This window comes from Helianthus annuus, chromosome 17 (assembly GCF_002127325.2).
Source record: "Helianthus annuus cultivar XRQ/B chromosome 17, HanXRQr2.0-SUNRISE, whole genome shotgun sequence".
Classification (NCBI taxonomy): Eukaryota; Viridiplantae; Streptophyta; class Magnoliopsida; order Asterales; family Asteraceae; genus Helianthus; species Helianthus annuus.
This window is the reverse complement of record NC_035449.2, coordinates 68,365,258-68,383,947: the sequence shown is the minus strand read 5'-3', so window position 1 is coordinate 68,383,947 and position 18,690 is coordinate 68,365,258. Positions and strand designations below refer to the sequence as shown.

The following is an 18,690-nucleotide window of genomic DNA, read 5'->3' as shown; positions in this document are numbered from 1 at the left end:
TCTTAAGGATATAGAGGTAAATGAACAACTTAAGTTTGTAGAGAAGTCTCTACAAATTGAAGACAGGAAGGTCAAGAACCTCAAGCATAAAAGATTAGTTTTGGTCAAAGTAAAATGGGACTCCAAAAGAGGACCTGAATACACATGGGAGCTTGAATCTGAAATGCAAAAGAAATATCCACATTTGTTCTAGTACACTACTAGAAAATTGGGCAATTGTGACCAAAATTTGCTACTGAAAAAATGGTAGCAAATTTAGCCACCGATTTGCCACGGAAATAAAAATAATAAGTGTACTTATCATGATATGGTAGCAAAGTGGTTGCAATTTTTGCCACCTTTTTATTTTCGGTGGCAATTTATGGGAAAAACACGCAAAAACACGAAAAATAAAAAAGTATTTATTAATTGTGACCATGTTATCGGTGACAACATAAAAATTCAAATAAACGGGTTATGCGCGCTTCAAAGTCAATTTTTCACAAAACACACAGCAACTCTTCCTCTCTCTATTCTTCACAAAAAGCACAACCCCCTCCCTCTCGCCATTGTCGGACCAGGTACCTCTCTCTCTCTCTCTCTCTCTCTCTCTCCGTTTTCGATCTATATTATAAACATGCTGTAAGTTACCTTCAATATCCCTCTGGTTAACGGTTCAATCGCACTAAACCCTAAACCCTAAGTCACACGATAATGCTACAGTAATTTAGGGTTTAGTGCTTTAGATTTCTCATTTTAAGTAGTTTTGTTGTTGCTAATCTACATTTGATAGGTTTGTTGTTTGTTAATTAGGTTTCTTTATTCTGTCTAAAATTACATATGTGCTTTTTCAGTGCCGAGTGCTTTTTCTTTCCATTATTGAAAGTTTTTATTTAGTTTTGAATGATCTTGATATTTTTGCACAATATGTGACATAAAAATGGCTTCATGTTGTTTGTGATTAAGCTATATTAGAGTTTCACTATCCTTTTTTAAGATAATATTAGGGATGGGAAATTTCGTATCCAATACCGGTTAGGCTTTGGTTTTAGCTAAATTTCGGTATTGGTACTATATGGTAAGGACCGGTTCGGTACGGTACCAGTACCGATCTCATTTCTACTTGATATATAGTCTGTTACAGGTATTCAGTTTTACACAAAGTTGTTAGACATTTTCTACTTGATATATATAAAATTAAGTCAAAGAAGTCATGTTGATAAGTTGAGGCTTTGGACAACCTATCTACCTCCATCAACTAATTCGAAGGCAATATTAGACATTTTCACCGGAAAGGTTGGTCTTAGTACGCTTCATTTAAACTATCTTCTTTTCAAATCATCTTATAGCTCACTTGCAACATGTTATTATTATTATATTTTTATTTTACAGGTGGTTGAAGTTGTTAGTGGAGATTGCAGTATTGATGCTGATGAATCTCTATTGGTTGCAGTCGAGTAGCTGCGAGCTGAGTCAATCTCTCAAGTTTCAGGTGCCCTAAACTGGGAAATCCAAGAAGATAGGAGAAACCTACTTCTTATGTCCGTAAAGCAAGAGAGATTCTAAGAACAAGATTAATTGGCAACATAGTATGATACTATTTCTATTATTTTTGTTAACTAATTTCTAGAGGTGGTTTGATGGGTGGGTAAGATGAAGGAAATTAGCTTACATTGTAGCTAGCCATAAAGGTAATTTTGAAATGGGCCAGATCTGATTTGGTTGGTCCGCAAACTTTTTCACCATGAGCTTTCAGATGGTGATGTCAAGAGCCTTTATGTGGCACACCATCTTTGATAATTGTCCCAACCAATTAGCCACCTGAGCCCACATGCTTTTTTAGGACTTTTGATTTCTTTGTAGTGTAAAAATGGATATCTATCACTGTTTTAAAACTAATATGTCACTTTGAATTTTATAATTGTAAACTATGTTGTCAAAAGCGTTAGGCACACTTAAGAAGCAAAGGTCTCGCCTGGAGCCTAGGCGCAAGGCGCAAAAAAAGCGAGAGCTTTTTTAAGTAAGGCGCCGTAGTAAAAAAAATAAAAGAAATTATATATAATAGGCATAAAATTATGGTAGAGATGATCTTAATTAAATGAAATGCAGCCCATTTGAGCTGACATATTTTTCACAATCTTATGTTATTGGTGTATGGTTCTTATGTCCTTTTATATTTCTCTGCAGATACCTACATGATGTTTTCTATATTACTTATTTTGTGTAACTCGCCTCTATCATATCTGGGAAGTTTTGGTGGAATTATTGCCGGGTTGTTGGCTGAAAAAGAAAAAGATAAGGTGGATTAAGATGCTATGCTCGATACGATGTCACAGATTGAAGCTATGTTAACAAGTATAATTTGAAGATAGGCTACAAACACTTGGTTTTGAATGTTTATCGTATTAGGATTTTTTAGTTATTTGATGTTATAGCTGGTATTTCTATTAGAATGTTTTATACGCTTTTGATACACATATGTTTTATATAATTTTGGGTTTTCGTGATCTTATTAGACTTTTAATATAATTTTGTAATTTTATTGATTATGTAATTTTTATGAAAAAAACAGGGAAAATGAAAAATCAAGCTGAATAAAAAACCAATATTCAAAAAATCACAAAATGGTAGCAAATAATTCAACAAGCTCACTAAATAATGGTGGTTAAATGGTAGCAAATCAGTAGCAAACATGGTGGTTAAATGGTGGCAAATCGGTAGCAAACAAGGTGGACCGTTGCAAACTTTTCAATGAAAATAGTGGTTAAGTGGTGGCAAATTGGTAGCAAACATGGTGGTTAAATGGTGGCAAATCGGTAGCAAACAAGGTGGACCGTAGCAAACAAGAAGCGGTGGAAAATAATTTTGACCTATTTTGTGGTGGCAAAAGTAAGGCGGCAAAATATAAAAATGGTGGCTATCTGGTGGCATTAGGGCAATTGACACGGGTGTTTTTGTCACCGCATTTTCGGTGGCAAAATGGTGACAACAGGGAAATTGCTATTGTTTTGTGACCAAAAGTTTCAAGACAAAAACCCTCTTTTCTAGTAGTGGTAGATCTCGAGGACGAGCTCTAAAATAAGGTGGGGAGGATGTAACAATCCTAACTAAACCGACACCCTTGATTATTTTCCGACACCCTAAAAGTATTTACAATATCCCAATATGTCTTTAAAATACACCCCGTATGTGAAAATCGAGCCTGAAATACAATATAACATTAAAAACAAATTAAAAACAAGTTTACTTAAGCTGAGGCGGGCCGCGTAGACCCACCCCAACCCTTTACGCGGGTGGTATTAAGGCTAAAGCCTGAATTCGTTGAATTATAAGTTTAGGCGGGCCGCGTAAGCCTTAGCTTACACTTACACGGGCCGCGTAAGATAGGAAAGATGGCGCAGCCCGGTGCGGCCACGGGGCCCAACACCCGGCGACCCTACATAGTGACGCGGACTAGCTATATGTTTGACCAAGGTTGACGCAGGCCGCATAACCCTTGTCTTTGTTTTACGCGGGCCGTGTGAGGACCAGAATCAGGCCCTATATAAGAAGGGCATCGGCTTTCAGTTCCGATCGCTCACAATCGTTTCTCAAATCTCAATTTCTGAATAGTAGAAATTATACTCGGGTCTAATACCCCCTAAATAGCGAGGTTCTACTACAATGTAAGTATCATAACCCCTGGAGAGGTATTAGATACTCTGCCCGATTGATCTAGGGTTCCGTAACGGCTGTCGTGGTTCTGCCCGACGTAGTCATTGGAATGCCATCTCGAGGAGGGTATTACTAATGTTAAAATGGGTTATTATACTAACACACGTGCATTTGTGTAATTTATAGATTATTCCCAGGAAATCCTTACTGAAAACTCTAAGACAGCAATGTGAGTTATCCTCTTTTTGTAAACCTATTTTGTAAACAGTTTTTACCAAACCTTAAATATTTTACAATGCAATTTAGCAGTGATTGAGTCTTTGTAATTCTACGATTACTGCCGGTATGTTGGGGTTTTGTATACAAAATGTGAGTAACGTTACCATTGGACGAAGAGTTAGCCAATGTGTAATATGACCCACCAGTCAGGATTGACAATACTGAATGAGTAATTGGGTAGATGTAAACATTGTAATCGCCCTCAATACTGTTTAAATTAAATTAAATTAATGTTTCTTGATTAAACTGGGATTCACTCACCAGTATTTCCCACTGACAAATGTTTTTAAAACGCGTTTCAGGTAACACAATGTGAAAGCCAATTAGAAGCCAACTTGACAGCACTAAAGGCTTGGAAAAGTGGCTATAAAAGTTACCTAAATAAAAGAAAGCGTTTATTTCAGTAAAATGGGATTTATCCCTATAAATCAGTTTGTAATGAAAACTTGGGTTTTGTCCCAATGTGTTGATATTATAAAAGTGTGGTATTTTACTCTGATAAAATATTTCCTAACTACTGTCCTGATGTAAATTCCGCTGCCAAATTAGACAATAATGCGATACCACCGAAACTGGCTCGCGGCCGCCCGGTCCCGGGGATCAGGGATCGGGGGTTGCGACACAATCACAATGTCTTGCACAGAATCGGGTAACCCATCGATATACCTCTCTATCGCTTTCTCCAACGGGGTAACCATCGTAGGACACAACAAACTGAGCTCCTCATATCGATCCGTGTAAGCACGGTGTTCTCCCCCATCTTGTTTCAGATCATCGAATTCTCGTTCTAAAGCTCGAATTTTGTGACGGGGACAGAACTCTCTCATCAGGAGAGCTCGGAGCTCTTCCCACGTCTGTGCCATCGCCACATCGGCACCCCTATCACGCATCACACTGTTCCACCATGTACTAGCACGCTTCTCGAACACACTTGATGCAAATTCAACTTTACGCTCATTCGGACATTGCACAGGTCTGAATGTGCTCTCGATACTCTCGAACCACTACAGGAGCGCAGTTGCTCCTTGAGACCCAGAAAACTTCAATGGTTTAGCCGAATTAAAGTTCTTGAAACTACACTGCGCATTATTGTTGTTATTATTGTTGTTGTTATATAATTGATGGATCTGGGTCACTATGCCCGGCAGCAATGCAGCCATTTGTTGAGCAACAAGGGCTGCGACTTCTTCGTTGGTTACAGGTTGTGCGTCACGTCGTGGAGGCATTGTCTAAAAGACCAAGGAAACATGAGAAACGAGTGAGGTCGACAATTGGAAAAACAAAAGAGGTATTGAAAACATCGACAAAACACAAGGAAGGCGATCATTCGTTCGTTACCTCGAACAAACAAACGACACGCTGTGACAAATCAAAGTAAATGGGTTATAATAATGTATCACCGAAGACATGCTCTCCTATAAGTGAACACTCACCTCAAGAGTTCCCAGGTAAGAGTGACTGGTCCGATACTACGGATTTGTACGAACACTCTAGCCTTAGACAGAAAACTCAGGGTACAGGCATTCACTCTTCCAGTTTGCACGTGTTCACATTATTTAGACCCAAACTTTGACAAGATTTTGAAAACTAAGAGGGTTCAAAACCTTATAATCAATCATCCAAGGATAGATGATTAATTTTCGAAGCGGATTTGTTATTGTGTTCTAGTTGTGGATATCACCTAAGGATAGGTGACGGTATTGTTTTAAAATCTAAACGCAAGTGTACTCGCGTTGGGGTCCTAGAAAGTCATAGTCCAGGTCAAAGCATTGCAATTAACCTAATTCCCTATAACCATTGGCTCTGATACCAACTCTTCTGTCACACCCCGACCACGTTAAAACAATGAAACCGCGGCGGAAAGGTCGGGGAGTGTTGCAACAGAATCATCGTTTCACAACCATGGTAATCAAAAGTTTCGTTTTATTGTATTATTAAATAATTTACATTGTCTTAAAACCAAACAAACAAGTTACATATCGTCTATCATTGTTTTTATGTCACTAAGGCCACGTCCAGATCCTAAGTGAACACGCTTCCTATCAATCAACATCATGCAACACCACCTGAAACATATGTAAAAATAAAGTCAGCAAAGAAATGTTGGCGAGCACATAGGTTTTATGAGAGTATCGGATTCATGGCTCGTTTATATGTTGAAGTACCTCAGTAGACAACAAGAGTCAAAAGTACAAACCTCATTTTGGAAAGTGTATTGCAACATGATTAACTAACTCAAATCAAGTTAGTTATAGTTTATAAAATCTCGTAGCCATGATTCTTAACCCCAAAACATTTGTTTTAGTAAACCAGATCGTAAAACATCTCGTAAAAACTCGTTAATAAAACTCGTATGGTTTATATCATTTCGGAAACCTTGTTGTGTGACATCGTTTCAAAATCGTTTTCCCAAGTGAACTAAATAATGCCACGGAATATAATATGATAAAAGCACTTATATATAAGATGTACCAGCGGCGTATCTACCATGCTTTTATCATGCTACACCCATCCCATTATCTAATGACAACCCAAAACCAATCGTTTAATCAAATCGTTTATCTCGTTTAAGTCGTTTCAAATCGTTTAACTCGTCCCAAAAATCGTTTTCATTTTAATTGTGAAACTACTTTTGGTTGTCTCGCTAATAACATTCAAACCTTCATGACTCGACTATCTCGAAACTCGTATTAACAAACCACCAAAGGGTAAGTTAACAGTCACAGATTCAGACGTTACCTACATAACCCCCACACATAACCATGGGTGTAGTCTGATAATGGGATTTGTCAGATCCTATGGTACCATAACCTAATAATGGTCGGCTTGATCAATGCTAATGGATGTCATTCGTTATGTAACTACGTCCAACAAGTTTGTTCACATTATCGAAATCGTTATTAGTTTAATATAAATCATCTTATTCGTTTTTGAAACCATCGTTTAAATATCGAAATCGTTTTAATATATATGAATCACCCCAAAACAATTGAAAACAGTAAAAGAGGGGAACTATGTACTCACATCGAAGTGCAAAGTATCCTCAGTCTAAAGAACTCAACAAGCTCAGGCAAACCAAGGAAATTCAAGTAGCACCTAGTAATCGAATCACTAGTAAATAAATCGACACCTAAATCGGAAGATCGGACAGAATGAGGTCTTGTAAACCAGATGAGTATTGGAACTCATGTGATATGGTTTAACAAAGCCTACATTCTAGATTCGAACCTATCCTAAGTTCTTTCGACCCGTTACGACCCATTAAGGTAGCTTACGCTACTTTAACGCGTCGTTCGTGCAAACGTGCGTTCGAGACGTCTAACTAGTCCTATGACAAGTATTATATGCCCTAACATGTTTAAATATGTTGCATAATCAGTTAAGTGACAAAATTTTAAGTTATATATGCTTAAAATCCAATTATGCATGAAAAGGGCATTTTGGTCATTTACCTAAGGCATATAAACTACCTATCATACAACTACTTAAACTTTGTGACCATAAGGTATAACCTCGGAAGGTTATTCCCTATACAACTATGGTCACTAAACATGCTTGGTCGGATCCTAATGATCAACCAAACGGGTCGAGTTCAAAAGTCTAAGCGGTGGTTTAGACCGCTTGACTTACGACTCTAAACAAGCACTAAACTAAAAGTGACGAGCTAAACATGTTGAAACATATTTAACTAAGTTAGAAAACAGGTTTTGATATCAAAACAAAGTGTTTTGATACCTAAGAGTAGTTTGGTTGCAAAATGCGCATAAATACGCATTTTGACCGAAACTATGACTCGTCACTACGCTTAGTCAACGTGGTAATCAGTAGGTATAGTCACAAGGGACTATAACCATCGTGATTATGCTCACGTTGCAAAGTTCAAAAGAACTTTGTGTTGACCAACTCGTGGTCAAAGAAAAAAGTCAAACACTGTTTGACTTTCACGCTCAAAAAGCGATAAAAGAACGAAAGAAGCTTACAAAGGGTCCTTGCTAGGGAGAACTTGATCTTAAAATCTCAGGTATGAAGTATTATAACTTAAACTTAGATAAATCAGATCATGGGTGAGTAGAAATGGAAGGAGGGCTTGGGTATTTATACTTTTCGGTTCACCGTTAGGATCATTCCTTGCTAAAGAGGGAAAGAACTTGGCCATCCAACTGGGCAAATGGTTTTGGAATATTAGGGGTGCCCAAAAACCGTCATACGGTGTTGTGGAGCCGGTGCTGGAGATGGAACAGCAGTGGATTGTACCATTTGTGCTTGTAACAACTGTTGTAGCATATCTTTGAGTTCTGCAACAGAGTTATCAAGTTTTTCAACACGAGCCATCAATTTCTGGTACTTTAAACCATCACCCAATTTAATGGTATCATCTGATTTCCCACTAACAGTGGTTTTATCAGTGGTTGAAGTAGGGAGTTTACTCCAAACATTAACCACTGAATAAAACCACTGAATAAAACAGCTGTTGTAACTTCTACTGCTGTGAACCCAGCAGCACTTGTCCGGATCAGCAGTGCTTGACTCAAGGCAGTAGATTGAATCAGCAGGACTTTAGTCTTCCATCAGATCTTTACTTGAGCAGCAGTTGTAGGTCAGCACTTTGCAAGATCAGCAGATAGGAAAATGAACAAATCTCAAAGTGTGGCTATCACGAAACTTTTGTATCCAAAAGGAAAAGAGTATATGCATAAAACACTCTTGAGGTTACAGTTGGGTAAAACAGTGAAGTCATACAACTGTGTGCATTCATCAATGCAGAAATTGTTCAGGTAACAATGGCATCACCAGTGATAGTTCTTAAAAGTAGGATTTACAATCAATTGTCAAGAAAATGACCCCAAATTACGGTCAAAATAACTTGAGAATGATATGATCATGAACCTAATTGAAAAGTTGTCAGATCCTTTTATTTTTCAAAATTTCCTTTAAATTTTTCTTAAGGTGTTTTTCTCTAAATAAAACCAGATATGTTTTACTTTTTATAAAATATATTTTGTACTTTTACTCATTTTTGATAGTAAAAGTTCATCTCTGGTCAGGATGTAATTTCCTATTTTTTTGTGTGAAATTACTATCCTTAAAACTGATCAAAAGGAAATGACACTCATATCAAGGTCATGTTAAGCTCAAGTTTGGTTATCACTGATCAAAAATTGATTGCAAATTGATTTTGAACTACTAGACACTCATGTTCTATTTCAAGTAATTAGACACAAAATGAGTAGGTCTAGTAGAAAAGTTTTCATCATCTGAGATGCTAAACCACTGTCTGAAAAACTAGATAGTTGGCAAAACCTTGAACAAAATTTCTGATGTTTACTGATGACAATTTAATCTTAATATTTTACATCTAAAATGTATTTTGTTAAGAATAGCATTTCTGGTACTCAACAGATGATAGATTCCTACATCTGAATAAACAGATGCTAAAATTATCTGTCAGTAGTCAAAACACTGCTGCACAACCAGTTGCTATACAAATTGTCCTTATCCTCTGTTGTTTTTAAAATGCTGTTGTGCCTCAACATCTGTTCTCTAAAGCCTGTCCACTGCTGAGAGTCAACCTCTGCTTCTCCAAAACACTGATGTTTAAAATCTTTGTTTCATCCACTGGTACATCCACTGTTTCATTTCATTATCGTTGTAACTACTGATGATTGTTCCATCAGTAGTTGTCAAAACAACTGTCCTCCATTATTTACCATTTCATCAGGGGTTGGCACGTGGTCAGCTTTTAGCCGACAGATCATTATAACCGCTCTCACATCAGCATTCACCTTTTTCTTCCTAAATAAAACTCTGCCCTAACACCAAAACAGGGTTTTACTGTCGAATTGAATTCCAAAAATCTTCTTCGATCTTCTTCATCAAAAATGACGAAACCAAAATCGAAAACAAAATCAAAACCATCATCTTCCTCCACAACAGCAGATGCCACTCAAATGGCCGCTGAAACACCGGAGATTCGCTACAAAGCTCCACACAACTATGTAGGTATACTCACAAAACCTACCGATAACCACACCTTCGACTCCATCCTTGACATCCTTTCTGCATCAAAGTACACAACTTTGATAACAGCAGACGCTCCCATTTACCTTGATACCCAGAGAGAGTTCTGGAAAAATGCCACCCTTGAAAAACAAGGAGACATCATCGCCGCCATCAACTCCTCGATACAGGGTAAGAAGGTACAAATCTCTCCAAAATCCATCTCTGAAATCTTTAAACTCGATGATTTAAAAGGAAAAACCTCATTTACTAAAGACGAGTTGATAAAGGATTTCATGAACAGGGGCTATGCAGAACAACCAAATAGGGATACCCTACAAAAGGGTTACTTCCCTTCTGCACCCAGATTTTTATTCCACACACTGCTCATGTGTGTTTCTAATAAAACAAGATCCTTTAATGAGATACCAACAAAAATCCAATGCCTGGGGTATGCAATTTTAAACGATAAAAACTATAATTACTCCCAGGAAATATTTGATGATTTGGTAAAGAACGTTGATAATAAGGCATTTCTGCTCTTTCCAAGATTTCTAAGCTACTATTTTGAACAAAAAAATTATAGAGAAAGATGCAGAATTACCCAAACAAGGTGTCTCTTTCAAAATAAATTGTTTAACAATTGAAACATTTTCAAGAATGATGGCACCAATAAAATTAAAAACAAAAATGCCTGAGCAGGCTTTAGAAACTGCCACTGATCCTCAGGCAACCTCTGCTGAGCCCACTGCTCCAGGTGATCAAAGTAGCACACCCACTGCTTTGAAACCCACACCTGCCACCAAAAAGACCAAAAGAAAAACATCCAGAAAACCCACCAAACCCAAATCAAAGGCATCTCTGGAAGATGAGATCCCAGAGACAATGCCAGTGACAGCACAAAAGTCACCAATAACCACTGCTGCTACTTCCTCACAACAGTTGGAAGAAAGATCTCAAACCCAGCCTAAAACTCCTCCTGCATCCTCACAAAAGGATCAGGTTGTAAGCACAGGGTCACCACAATATGAAGCTCTAGATCCACTCGGATCTATCTTCCACAGTCCTGATCCCAAGGACATGTCTCTTTCAACACCCATACCCTCACCAATCATATTGCCACAATCAATAATACCCCTGTATCATGCAGTTGATATGGCACAGACACAAACCAGTTCCTCTCTATCACCCATTACTGAGAGTATACCTCCACAAGTGACTGGGTCTGATGCTCATACCTCTGCTATCCCAGCAACAGCTGAGGAGGTTACACCCCCTGAGTTATAAGTAACTCTCGGTGGTAGTTCAAGTGGAGCAGCAACTACAACTGATGGATCAACAGATCTTCAGTTGGACAGTTGTTACATTACTAAGACTCCCTTGAAGGCAATTTCTTCCATGGCAACATCGGTAACCACCGGTGAGTTAATTTTAAACACTGGTACCATCAAAGGTTTATCGGCTGCTGAAGAAAGAAGTCCCCAGTACCAAGAAAAAGGGGCATCAATGGATGATTTTTGGGACTCTGTTCCAAAGTCACACATTGATACAACCACCACTGGTGGGGATTCAGATGATCCTGTTAATTCAGGTGATGATTCAAAATATAATGAATTGACGGCCAGAGTTGAAAACTTGGAATCTTCTGTTGCCGAGATAAAAGACATGGTGCAGCAGCTGTTAGAAGCTCAAAAAGCCCAATCAACTGTTCCTCCTGCTCAAGCATCTGCTCCACAAGCATTTGCTGCAAATGAGCCATGGAATATCTTCCAACCAATGCTTGAAAAACAGCAACAAATGGCTGATAAAAAGCATGCTCTTCAGGTACAAATGCTGACCAACATGGTGGAATCAAGGTTTAAAGACACTCAAGCAGATATCAAAGCTATAAAGGCTAGCATCCAAAAGACTGCCGAGAGTGAAAAAGCTCCATCTACCATCTTCTTCATGGATACACCTCTGGCAGATAATGCCAAAAAGGGGGAGAAAATCAAGCTGAGAAAGAAAGGTACAGAAGATGGGCTGTACATTGAACCAGAGGAACCCAAAACCTAAAAAACTTCAACTCAAACAGCTGATACACCAGTAGTTACAAAAACTATTGTCAGTAGCCAAACAGCTGTCATATCATCAACACACACACCCTCAACACACACCACCTCATCACATACCACCACAACTACTGTTCCACCACCACCATCTGTGTCTAAAGCACAAAAATCACCATCAAAGCCAAAAACTACCAAACCATCATCACCCCCTGCCAAAAAGCAGAAGACAACAGATGTTACAACGTCTGTTGTAATGGCAACGGTGGTTGAAGCACCAGTTGTTTCAACTACTGTTAGTTAACCACTGATCACCACCCAAACAACTGCCACAATAACCCCTGCTCAAAAGCAGAAGACATCTGCTGATACATCAGTAGTTGTAATGACAACAGCAGTTGAGACACCAGTTGTTTCAACAGTTGTTAGTCAACCATCCACCACAGCTCTATCCTTTCCTATATCACAACCAAAGCTCCTCGGCAGAAAAAGGAAGCCAATACCTGCCAATGAGGGAACACATGATCCAAATGTTGCAAAATATCCACTGGAAATTGAAGCTCTCAAAAATGAGATGAGGCAATTCTATACAGAAGAAGATCCTTCAAAAAGAAGATTCTCCTCACTCATAGGCTACATGCCACCAGAGGATATGGATGATTATCTCAAAATAAAGGCAAGACAAGCTAAAGTTAAAGCTAAGGTTGACAGTGAAAAGGAAAGTCTAAGCGAAGTAGGCATTGCTAAAAGACTGGAGTTCTACCTTACAAAGGTAAAGCAGATAGAAGAATTTGCACAAGAGCTAGAAAAGGAAAATGCTGATCAAAAGAAGAAGTTAAGAGAACAACTTCTAGCCTTCATCATGAAAGAAAAGTTCTATCCTGCTGAAGAACAACAGTTTAAAGAATGGCCATTAGTAGCTTTAAAGCATGAGGCTGAAAGGATCCAAAGAATCAAGAATGATCCTTCAAAGAAGAAAAATGCTCCAAACTGGAGTAAATACAAAAAGCTCATTGCTGACCTCACTGCTGAATATAAAGGAAAGAAAAAGGAGCTAGTGGATGCTAAGATGGACACTGCTGAAGCCATATCAAAATGGTCTAGGCAGCAAACTGATGAAGCCTATGAGAGGCTAAAGAAAAAGAAGAAAACTGCTTCAGATGCTTCAAAGAAAAGAGAACAGATGATGAAGCTTGAACAGAAAATTGAAAACCTCAAGACAATGTTAAAATCAGCAGACAGTCCTACTCTTGGGTCAAATCAAGATGAAGGCAAACAGCTGACTGAAGAAGAGGTCATAGAAAAAGAAGCAGAGTATCTCAAGGACACCATCTTAAAAATGGGTCTGAATGAAGACAGCTCATCAAACCTTCAAAATCTTTTTAAGACGGTACTCAACAAACCTGCATCTCCAAACATTGCAAAAGACAATACGGAAGTTGAAAGACAAGAGCTTATTGAACAAGAAACTGCAGAAGATATAGCTGCAGCAGACAAAGTCATTGAAGAAGCTTTCAATAGAATGTCTGAAAGTCTGCAGATGTTTTCAAGGCCATCATCCCTCAACTCATCTGCAAATAAGTCTCTCCCAAGAAACCCACTTGGCTTTAAAATACTAAAGTAGATGTCTGATCAAAAGACCCACGTATTGACCCTGGTCAGAGCCAATGGCGAAGTGAAGTACATATCAAGGAAAGAAGCACTAGGCCTTAGTGTTGAAGATTTGCAGGATCTCCTTGAACTTTCACTGTGCAGGGATGAGGATGACCAGAGTGCAAAGGAATTTGAAGCTGTATTCAAAGAACAAGCTAAGGCACTCTTGATGAGTAATAAATGTCCTGAATAATGAGGGGTTTTGGCATTATCTGTTCCAGGGGGAGATTGTTGGGATTGAACCCTACCAGAGGAACAGATAATGTAAAGCCAAAACCGGATCACATCAGTGGACTATCAATAAGCAGCAGTTTACTCTTAGCTCTCCCCTTGACAGTGGTATTCTAACAGCTGATGGACCTTATGTGCTGCTCAACTACAACAACTGATGAATCAAACACTGATGATACTCAAAAGACTGCTGAAGATAAACTCTGTTGCTCTATCTACTGTTGTGTTCTAAGTACTGCTGAAGACTCAAGTACTGCTCATTCAAAGACTGATCACCTTTTGAAGAAAGCACTGATGTTCAAAGTAATCAGTGCTTAGGCTACAATAGTGGAACGGGAAGCAGTAGTTATCTCTAGTTTGTATTATGCTGATTATCAGATGTTGTATATCAGTAGTTTGTATAGAACAGTGTTTATAGTTTGTTAGGTCGTTAGATGTCACTATCATGGTGACGTCAGCTGAGGTACATCAGTAGTTTGGTTTGCCTATAAAAGGAGCGGTGCTCTGTACTGTTACATTTGATTCGTTTTGAGTGAGTTCTCCTCCTCAATTCAATCCTTTCATCTTGTGCAACCAACTCTGGAGTATCAGGCTGAGGGGGAGTTTAGTATGTAAACATGTTGTAATCATTTGCTTTGTACTTTAATCATTCGACTCAATGAGAAGCAATTGTTTATAAAACTATTTTCTCTATATTGATTGTGTTTACAAAGTTTGTTTTTATTTCCGCTGCACTTAATCTTGCTGTATCATCATTGATTTGTCAAAACTAAACAAACAAGCACAATCATGTCAGCCTCGGATCCTAAGATACGGTATTGCAAATGTTACAAAATAGACCCTAAACTTCAAGTTAGATGTTGAAAATGACCTACCATTGCTGAAACTGATATTTCTGTCAAAACAGAGCCATGGCGTCGCGCCACGGCACCACCCCTATTCTGGTCGTCTGACGACACCATAGCCCAGTTCTAGAAACTTTTGAAAAATGGCAGAAATGGTCCCTGCAGCTCATTTAGGCCATTTTTGATGCGTTTAAACCCCGTTAACCCATTTTCAAGGCTCTACAAGGATGTTAAAGCATAGGGAACATAAAACATGATCAAAAATATCTCGGATGTCGGTTCGTTTGGTCGTACGGTTGCGTTATTCGGTTAATTACGACGGAAGTCGTAACGAACGCAAAAACGATCCAAATTAAGCGCCGAATGGAATTGTATCATGCCAATCACTAAAATAAAATATTTTAATGATTACATAAATTTTTGGATGTCCGGATATATTCAGAACGTAAGATATGCGCGAAAATGCAAACTTATGCACTTTTTGACGTTTTTAGTCCCTATTGATCAAATAAGTTTATTTTATCATACCGAACCCCTCAAAGCCTATTTCTAAGCTATGTAAAGGATATTTAGGGTATGTTTAACTTATTATCAAGTTCCGGAATGTTCGTTACTATAGAACTCGGTATAGTTTCGCAGTTTGACACAAATAGTCCATGCGATCGAATAAACTTGATTTTCACACACCAAACCATCCAAAACTTATTTCTAAGTTATGTGAAGGTTATTTAAGGTATGTTAATCCTATGTCACTATTCTGGAGGGTTTGTCGCGTTAAAGTGACTGCGTTTACGAATCAGTTTGCGTATAACTTTCTAGAAAGCGATTTAAAGCTTGAAATCGAAATCGGATCAAATCGTAAAATTACCAAACACCAATATACACATAATAACACCAAAACACATTGTTTTATTAATAATTAACATTGTTTTATGTTGTACATCGATTACAGAGCATAGTTGTCACATTAAGGAACATTTGGTGAAGGCTGCTCAGACCTGTCTATGAGACAAGTTTGTTTAAAAATCTATAAGTCTCATGGAGTTGTATTGATATAGGAACTCACCCCTTATGTAGGTTCATTCAACCCTTGAACCTATTGAGCGATGTGGCCTGGGAGCTCATCCCCTTACATGACCCTTGTCATGGAGTTTTTTGCTGGGTTCTCAACCTGATCATAGGATAAAAAGACAAGTTTTAACAAGAACCTCGTTGTTCATTCATCAAAGTGTGCAAATTACAAAGGAACAAAAACAACCCTTTGCCAATTTTTTTTCTAACACATGTTTTCTAAACGTGGAACCTTTTAAGGTTTTTGCCGTTCAAATGCCTGGGAAGCTTTTTGCCATTTGAATCAGCTAGATTGTAGGATCCTCCCTTGTGAGCTTCGAGGATGGCATATGGTCCTTCCCATTTAGGACCAAGTTTTCCCTGGCTTTCCTTCTTACTTGCCTCATTGTTTCTGAGGACTAGGTGACCAGGCTTGAATCGTTCATGCTTTACCCTGGCATTGTAGTAGGATTCCATCTTTTGTTTATCTCTTGCTTCTTGAATGCCTGCTTGATCTCGTACTTCTTCTAGGAGTTCCAAGTTCAACATCGTCTCTTTCTTATTTGCTTCTAGATCAATTTTGAACATTCTCTTTGTTGTAACTCCTATTTCTGCTGTGATTGCGGCTTCGGATCATAACACCAAGCTATAAGGTGTTTTCTTGTGACTTGTTTTTCAGTGGTTCTTAATGCCCATAACACGTTTGGGAGTTCTTCAAGCCAATTGGTGTCATGCTTTCCCAATCGTGTTTTGATGCCCTCAACAATGCTTCGATTTGGTCTTTCAACCTAGCCATTGGATTGAGGGTAGGCTACTGAGCTGAAGACTTGTGTTATTCGAAATTCTTTGCACCATGTGCTGAAAGGCTTTTCAGCAAACTATTTTCCATTGTCCGTTACCAATACTCCCGGTAACCCAAATCGGCAAATGATGCTTTCCCACACAAAATCAATAATTTGCTTTCCTGTTATTTTCGCTAGTGGTTTCACTTCCGGCCATTTGGTGAAGTAGTCCACCGCTACTAGAAGGAATTTGCACCTCCTTTGGCCGGAGGGAATGGTTCAACAATGTCAATTCCCCATTTGTGGAATGGCCAGGCAGATGAGATGGGAACCAAGTCATGCTTTGGGCTTTTTGACACTGGAGCATGTATTTGACAGGCTTCACATTTTTTTAATTGGTCATTTACATCTCGATGCATGGTGGGCCAAAAGTATCCAAGGTTCATCAACTTTGAGACTACTGATCTTGGGCCGAAATGAGCTCCACAAATTCCTTCATGAACCTCTTTGATCAAATATTGACTTTGTTCCGGGCCAACACAACGAAGCAATGGTGCAAGGTACCCCTTTTTATAAAGGATATTTTCTTGCAGCACATATTGTCTCGACTTTATTCGAACCCTTTCGGCTTCTACTTGATCACTTGGTAGTTCACCATTTGTGAGGAATTTGATCAGGGTGGTCATCCAATTTGTGCCTTCTTCAGTGATGACATCTTGTACTTCGAGCTCTTGAAGCGATGACTGCATCAACACTTCAACCAATACCTTTTTTGTGAGATGGGCAAAGGTTAATGAAGCAAGTTTGCTTAGTGCATCAGCCTTTTTGTTTTGTGATCTTGGAACTTGTTTGATTGTGCATGCTTCAAATGAATTCATAAGCTCCTTTGCCTTTTCACAGTACTTCTTCATGTTTGGTTCTTTGGCCATGTAGTTGTCACTTACTTGGTTCAAAACAAGTAACGAGTCTGTGAAGACTTTAAGCTATTTGACACCCGTTTTCCTTGCAAGCTTGAGTCCGGCAATCACTGCTTCATACTCGGCTTCGTTGTTTGTAGTCTGAGATTCAAGGCGAAGGGCATACGTGAACTCCAATTCATTTGCATCAATTAGAACTAGCCCTGCTTTTGACCCTTCAATGCTGGAAGCTCCATCGGTAAAGAGCTTCCAGGTATGGGGGTTGGAGGGTTCAGTGGAGGCTATATTGACTTCCGTTATTGTTTCTTTGGGTATTTCCAAAATGAAATCAGCCAAGATTTAGGCTCTTACAACTTTTCTTGGGACATAAGTGATATTGTGTTCACCTAGTTCCACAGCCCATTTGGCTAAACGTTCAGAAGTTTCGGGTTTTTCAATCATATTTTGAATTGTTTGGTCCGTGACTACTTGTATGGGATCTGCTTGAAAGTATCTCCGAAGCCTTCTGGCTGTTTTGACTAGTGCAAGAGCAAGTTTTTCAAGTGGGTGGGGGGTACTTGATCTCTGCCAATTCTAATGTTTTACTGAAGAAGTAAACAGGTACCTGGGCCTTGTTTCTTTTGATGGTCAGGACTGCACTGACTGCTTCCTCGGCGATTGATAGATAGACAGAGACCAATTCCCCTATTTCATGTGCTGCAATGTTTGGTAGTGAAGCCAGGTGCTGCTTCATTTGGTTGAAGGCTTCCTCTGCTTCTTCTATCCGCTTGAAGTCCCTTTTGTTTGTACACCCTTGAAGGGTTTTGAAAAAAGGAAGGGACCTTTCTGCCAGCCTAGAGGTAAAACACTTCAAGGCTGCCAAATTACCGTTCAAGCTTTCAACCTCTTTTTTGCTTTGTGGGGACTTTGTATCCAGGATAGCTTTGACCTTGTTGGGATTGGCTTTTATGTTTGCTTGCCTACAATTTGTCCCAAGAACTTGCCTTCCACGAACCCAAACGAACATTTCACCGGGTTTAGCTTCATGTTTATCTTTCTAAGGTTTCGAAACGTTTCTTAAATGTCGTCAAGCATTGGGCCTTCAGTCTTGCTCTTGATTACCAGGTCATCCACGTAAGCTTCCATGTTCTTTCCGATTTGCTCAACAAACGCTTTGTCAACCAATCGTTGATAAGTTGCACCTGCATTTTTCAGGCCAAAAGGCATCTTTTGGTAGCAAAAAATACTTTTATCGGTATGAAAGGCCGTTTTTTTC

The 18,690-nt window shown here is 38.9% G+C and overlaps 1 long non-coding RNA gene across 1 annotated transcript; it reads left to right on the top strand.

Moving 5' to 3' along the window:
* Positions 1 to 1,157: 1,157 nt before the first annotated feature.
* Positions 1,158 to 2,240, top strand: LOC110924727. Its single transcript, XR_002584383.2, has 3 exons — positions 1,158 to 1,275; positions 1,372 to 1,568; positions 2,167 to 2,240. It is a non-coding gene; the product is annotated as an uncharacterized LOC110924727 (long non-coding RNA).
* Positions 2,241 to 18,690: the final 16,450 nt, after the last annotated feature.